General features: G+C 42.0%; 1 pseudogene; it reads left to right on the top strand.

The window, feature by feature from the left end:
* The first annotated feature begins 1,219 nt into the window (after window positions 1-1,219).
* Window positions 1,220-6,978, top strand: part of LOC111982573 (ATP-sensitive inward rectifier potassium channel 1-like) — a 12,583-nt pseudogene continuing 6,824 nt past the window's right edge.

Below are 6,978 nucleotides of genomic sequence, written 5' to 3'. Positions count from 1 at the left end.
AATATAAATAATCTTCTTTTTTATAACATCTGAGTTGTTGACCAATAGTATTACTGTTGCAGTAATACTACCAATCAGATATCAGGCCTACTGGACGTAAAAAAGATGTGTGACAGAATGGGAGCTGTCAAGAGCAACACAGAAAAGGCTGAATTCCTGAGAAGACAATTAAACCTTTTCCATACAGTTGATAAGAGTCACATAAGAGGCTGGGCTGCCCTACCAACACACACACACACACACACACACACACACACACACTAGTGATGAGCTGCGTTTATGGCAGGGCTGGTGATGAGGCCCTCACGTAATGTTATATTTTGAATGTTGCTGAGCCAATGGGTTGTGGAAATTCATCCAATGACCTGTCCTTCCCTCTTCTTATGCTAATCCTCATTGACATTCCCTCAACAGCACACCGTCCTGAACATCAAGAGAGACCAGAAAACCATCCAACATGAACGACTAAAAAGCCTCACATATGCAAAGCCAAACTACAACGTCCAACACACTCCAGCAGATACTACTCATTGGCATACAATCTTATCACAAATCTGGCTACAAATCTAAGATCTTATTTCCCCCAATCAACAGCCAATACAAGATGAGACTGTGTTGTGCAGGTGTTGTTCGTGTGGGTGTTGTGTGGTGATGCTGTGTTGGTTGTGTGGTGTGTGTGTGTTGAATGTAAACAGCGCGACACAGCTTCTCTAACTAGAATTACGCATGGTTAACACCAGTCAACAAATGCTTATTGCAGGTCCTTTCTCAACAATGCAAAAACATTCTTTTTAGCCCATCAGATTAATACAGGAAGGCACGATTTATAGTCAATATTTACAACTTATTTGGAGTGGGGGGATTAGAGGGGCAGTCTTTTGTAGCAAGCAAGTTTGATGTGTGTGTAGATAAGTAGATATCGTCTTATTTACCCTGCAACAGCAAATCAAAGCTGTTGTGTGTGTGGTGTGTAGTGTGTGTGTGTGTGTGTTGTTGTGCTGTGGGTGTGTGTGTATGCCGAGACAGTGGTGGTGTATCAGAGGGTATTCAGGCTGGCCCTGGGTACCTGCGCTGTGTGGGGTAAACTCATACCCACTCAACAGCCCTGCTGGAGGGCGGTACAGGTACTTTGTGTTTGTGTGCGTGTAAACATCACCTGAAGTGATTCCAGTCCCACCAGTASAAGGCTGTATAAAAGCACACAGGTGGAGCACTGCGAGAGGTGTCAGAACACTAASTACAGTTCAGAGGACACGCCATCAGAGACTGGCTGAGACAGAGACCGAGGGCAACCACGGTGCAATACATCTTTGGATTTCCACAGTTTACACACTGACAGGTAAGCTCAGTTTGAGTGAGGACCTCATCTTAGTTGGACCATTATCATCCAGTGAGTGACAACTTAACTTTGTATTCTCCCGTTATAACAACAGTGTAGTGATGATATAAATGATGTTGATATGTACCCACTTTGAAGATATTGTGCYCTTGTTGTACTACGGATACTCTCTCTTAACATAAGTGGTACATATCTTTTAAATTGCCATCAAACTAATGTTCTTGTTTCCAAGAAGCAATGTTTACAAAAACACTATGAGTGAAGCGTGGCATGTCTYACAGTAAACATATTGTATGTMATATGACTAATCTGACTCCACTCCAAACTTTGTATGCAGGTGGTGTGTAGCAGGCCTAGTAGTGTAGTATTTTATATTGTTGAGAATATTAACATTGAAAGGAAATGGTCTTTAGAGGGAGAGTTTTTTATTATTGTTATTGTTTTCRTTGTGTATTTACAGTAGCCATGGTCCCTCTCGCAAAAGGGGAAAATAATTAGTGAACTTTCTGACCTATCACCGTAGACSTAAATTATACCACATGTACCTACGTAAATATTAAGTGAATAATTTACAGTAATTGGCTGAAACATCAAAATGTGAATAAGTGTAGTCATAACATTTCAATTATTCACAAACCAATGATTACAAGAGTGGAAATGGCCCCTATTACCTTGGCATTGGTTGCAGTACACTGTGTAACACCCCTTCGATAAATTATTATAACATTTTCCTGGGAAAATCATTAATTGTTGAAGAGTTACAATATTATTGACAATGACAACTGAACCGCACAGTYCAAATAAAAGTATTACTCTATTTCAAAATGATATTACTGAAAAGCATCAGCCAAGCATCGTATCAAAGTAAACCTCACGATGATCTCAGCGTTTGTTATATCACCTTACAGTAACAATGTGGAAGAGATAATGAATAGGTGTGAAAGGCTTTGCGAGATACAATGAGAAAAGCTTCACAACAAAGAATAGTGCGTAACTATCGGATTTCTGTTTGTGAAATACAGGACATTTCGAAGCTTTGAGCATAGAAACAAACGCACCGGTTTACGCCACTGACTAAACACTTCCTAACAAGCGCACCARCATCAGACTATTTGGCTTGGCAGCAACACAGGCCAGATTTATTCAGAACCTACCAGGGATTACTATGAGAGTGCCATTTTATATGAAGTTATATGGTTGTAGTAGGCTGGTTTTAGGGAGGGTATGGTTATCTGACTGATTTGGGCCAGTGGAGTGAAATATTTCAACAAATAACTTTCTTCTGTAGGATTACAGGATTTAACCCATTTGWTCCCAAATATTCCCCAGACAAATCTTATYRCATTAGTAACCCTAACATGTAATCCATAAAGTTTTTTATACTGAAAAGTATGTAAAAAAGTGTATTTTATTCTTGGTCACAATTGTGCAGTGGACTGCAGTGGACATTTACCTCTATTCTATATAAACAGACATTTACCTCTATTCTTCAGCCCTAATACCTACATTTCCCTTTAACTTATTTCACATTTTGTTGTGTTACAGCCTCATTTCAAAATGGATGACATTAAAATACCCCGTAATAACAAAGTGAAAACGTTCATTGAAAACGACATTTATTGAAAATTAATTTATAGAAAATGAAAAATGAAATAGAGAAAATGAAAAATGAAATACAGAAAATGAAAAATGAAATACAGAAATATCTAATTTACGTAAGTATTCACACCCCTGAGTCAATACATGTTAGAATCACCTTAGGCAGCGATTACAGCTGTGAGTTTTTCTGAGTAAGTTTCAAAGAGCTTTGCAAACTGGATCGTTACAACATTTGATCACTATTCTTAAAAATTGTTGATCATTGCTAGACAGCTATTTTCAAGTCTTGCCATAGATTTTCAAGCCGATTTAAGTCAAAACTGTAGGCCACTCAAGAACATAGGCCACCAAGAACATTCAATGTCGTCTCGGTAAGCAACTCCAGTGTAGATTTGGCCTTGTGTTTTAGGTTTTTGTCCTGCTGAAAGGTGAATTAATCTCCCAGTGTCTGGTGGAAAGCAAACTGAACCAGGTTTTCCTCTAGGATTTGTCTTGTGTTTCGCTCCATTCCGTTTATTTTTTTTTAAACTCCGCCTTCTTAACCATTATAAGAATACCATAACATGATGCAGCCACCACTATGCTTGAAAATATGAAGAGTGGTACTCAGTAATGTGTTGTGCTGGATTTGCCCAAAAATAACACTTTCTATTAAGGACAAAAAGTTTATTTCTTTGCCACATTTTTTGCTAGTATTCTTAGTTGTGTTGCAAAGAGAGATGCATGCTTTGGAATATTTTTATTCTGTACAGGCTTCATTATTTTCACTCTGTCAATTAGGTTAGTTATAGTGGTGTACTACAATGTTATTGATCCACATTAGTTTTCTCCTATCACAGCCAGTAAACTCTAACTGTTGTAAAGTCACCATTGGCCTCATGGTGAAATCCCTGAGCGGTTTCTTTCCTCTCTGGCAATGAGTTAGGAAGGATGCCTGTATCTTTGTAGTGACTGGGTGTATTGATACACCATTCAATGTGTAGTTAATAAATTCACCATGCTCAAAGGGATATTCAATGTCTGTTTTTTATTTTACCCATCTACCAATAGGTGCCCTTCTTTGCGAGGCATTGAAAACCTCCCTGAACTTTATCTTTGAATCTGTTCGAAATTCACTGCTCGACTGAGGACCTTACAAAATAATATATGTGGGGTACAGAGATGGTAGTCTTTACAAAAATCTTGTTAGACACTATATTATTGCACACAGAGTGAATCCATGCAACTTATTATGTGACTTGTGAAAGATGGCGCCGACAGACATGGCAGCTCTGCTTCTAGKTCCTAAGCAACTTTGCAGTATTTTGTTTTTTTGTGTGTTATTTCTTATATTAGGACATAATTAAATTTTAACAAAACAGCTCCACTTTARTACAGCACGCACGGGTAAACATCGTACAGAAATCAACCATGCAGTATCTCTGACATTTTCTTTGCCTGTACATCTCATCCCTGTTACTTGCCTACCTCAGCCCTGTTACCCACTTTCCGTAGGCCTGTATTCCCCAAGACACKAACAGTAACCAATATCCAGCTACTGGCTGCACATTCCAACCCTGTTATTTGCATATCTTAGTCATGTGACCTCTGTATTTCTGCATTTCATCCCCAATATTCATATAAACTAGGTCTACACCTGTACTTCAGCTCCAATTTACATACATACAAAGTCTGCACCTGTGCTTGAACCCAATTAGTCAACTAYGCCATGTCTAAATGTGTCGAAGCCTGAATACTCATAAACCAGACCTGACTGCCCTTAACCAACACAAAAACATCCTGTGGCGTTCTGCATTAGCATCGAACAGCCCCCGTGATATGCAACTWTTCAGGGAAGTTAGAAACCAATATACACAGGCAGTTAGAAAAGCCAAGGCTAGCTTTTTCAAGCAGAAATTTGCTTCCTGCAACACAAACTCAAAAAAGTTCTGGGACACTGWAAAGTCCATGGAGAATAAGAGCACCCCCCCCCCTCCCAGCTGCCCACTGCACTGAGGACAGGAAACACTGTCACCACCGATAAATTCACTATAATTGAGAATTTCAATAAGCATTTTTCTACGACTGGCCATGCTTTCCACCTGGCTACCCCTACCCCGGTCAACAGCACTGCAACCCCACAGAAACTCGCCCAAGCCTCCCCATTTCTCCTTCTCCCAAATCCAGTCAGTTGATGTTCTGAAAGAGCTGCAAAATCTGGTCCCCTACAAATCAGCTGGGCTAGACAATCTGTACCCTTTCTTTCTAAAATTATCTGCCGAAATTGTTGCAACCCTTTTCACTAGCCTGTTCAACTTCTCTTTCGTGTCGTCTGAGATTCCCAAAGATTGGAAAGCAGCTGCGGTCATCCCCCTCTTCAAAGGGGGAGACACTCTAGACCCAAACTGCTACAGACCTATATCTATCCTACCCTGCCTTTCTAAGGTCTTCGAAAGCCAAGTCAACAAACAGATTACGGACCATTTCGATTCCCACCGTACCTTCTCCGCTATGCAATCTGGTTTCAGAGCTGGTCATGGGTGCACCTCAGCCACGCTCAAGGTCCTAAACGATATCTTAACCGCCATCGATAAGAAACAATACTGTGAAAAAGAATACCCCTCGCATAAAAAGGCCCCACACTTCCGCCTGTAGTGGCAACCAACTAGGCTCTACAATCTCATTTACAAGCAAATCTCCTCTATCTACCACTTGCAGACAACCAGACAACCCAAGCATCTCATGGATCCTACGGTACGGACGCACCGTCAGCCATTTCCCCCACACCCCTCGTTTACGTTGCTCTCGCAGTGCGCTTCTGTAAAACACCCTTCACTCCATTATCCCAGTTCACCCTCATTATCATCGGCTACAAACAATAGCATCAACTTCTTGCTCACTTTTTTTAAGAATTTCGTGGACGGACATCCATTTCCTATATGCCCTTCTTAAAACAGGCATTTCTCCATCCTAAGACAAAAAGGGGCCCGCACAGAAACCAATTCAACAGTTCTTCATTTTCAAACAGGCTTGTCATCTTATGGTCCCTAAGACAAGCGACCCTTTCCTATCTTAGGCCCCTCCATCGTGATAAAAGCGCACGACGTGCGCCAACCTTTACCCGGCACAAGGCGCGACCCTGATGACTCGCCGAGGCCCAGATTCTAACGCGCCAAGCTGTCGAGGCGGAAACCACAACCATCAAAACCGCGAGGACGCGAAAACCAATCATCTCCATGCGGGGCGGGACCAGCGGACACATCTGAAGTTCCATAGGGACCAGGCCTGGGCGAAGGGCGGGGGCGAAACCAAACCGTACTTTGTGTTGCCCTCCCACCAAGCCTCTACCCATTTTGCTGATCGAACAATACTAGCCCTTTTCCTTTTTAACACTATCGGGCAGTGGAACCCCAACACCTTGCCATACGCCAACGAGGTTTGAAGTGCGTAGTTACTTTAACCTTGCGCGACGGTCGTCCCCAAACAACCGAGCACTCCCACCCAAACCAAAGCCTGGCCCCAGGTCAGGGGACTTTTCTACCTTTCAATCCCTTTCAGGGGGAAAAATTCATTTGCGGGGTTTCTTTTCACCAACCTTCCTGCCCATCCATTTCCCCGCAACCCAGACACCAAGCAGAGACGACCGACAGGTACACCAGAGTACTCAACTCTCTCCCAAGGTGGTACCCGTGGCTACTGACATTGTGTTCCTACTGTGTTCCACAAAACCATGAAGGGACAAACCAATCCCACTCCATTGACGGAATTTGACCAACGGGAATTCTTGAAGTGATTGAAACTTAGAGACAACCTAATATGACCCAAGATGTGGAGCTTTTTGAGAGAGATAGTGGCCTTACGGACATATGAAAAGCCAGTTATAGGCTTACGTACCCAACCTCCTTAGAAAAAAAAAAAGAGGAAAAAGAAAGTGGCTAATCATTGGGAAACCCAAGGCTATCTGACAAGCTCTGCCCAATGTGGAACGTGATGGACTCTGTACCGTCCCCCAAAAAGCCAGTCTGCCAGAAAGGCAATGCAATACAGGCCCTTTTGTTTCG

The sequence above is a fragment of the Salvelinus sp. IW2-2015 genome, linkage group LG22 (genome assembly GCF_002910315.2).
Source record: "Salvelinus sp. IW2-2015 linkage group LG22, ASM291031v2, whole genome shotgun sequence".
NCBI lineage: Eukaryota > Metazoa > Chordata > Actinopteri > Salmoniformes > Salmonidae > Salvelinus > Salvelinus sp. IW2-2015.
The sequence above is the reverse complement of the archived record's forward strand: the minus strand, read 5'-3'. Positions and strand labels throughout refer to the sequence as shown.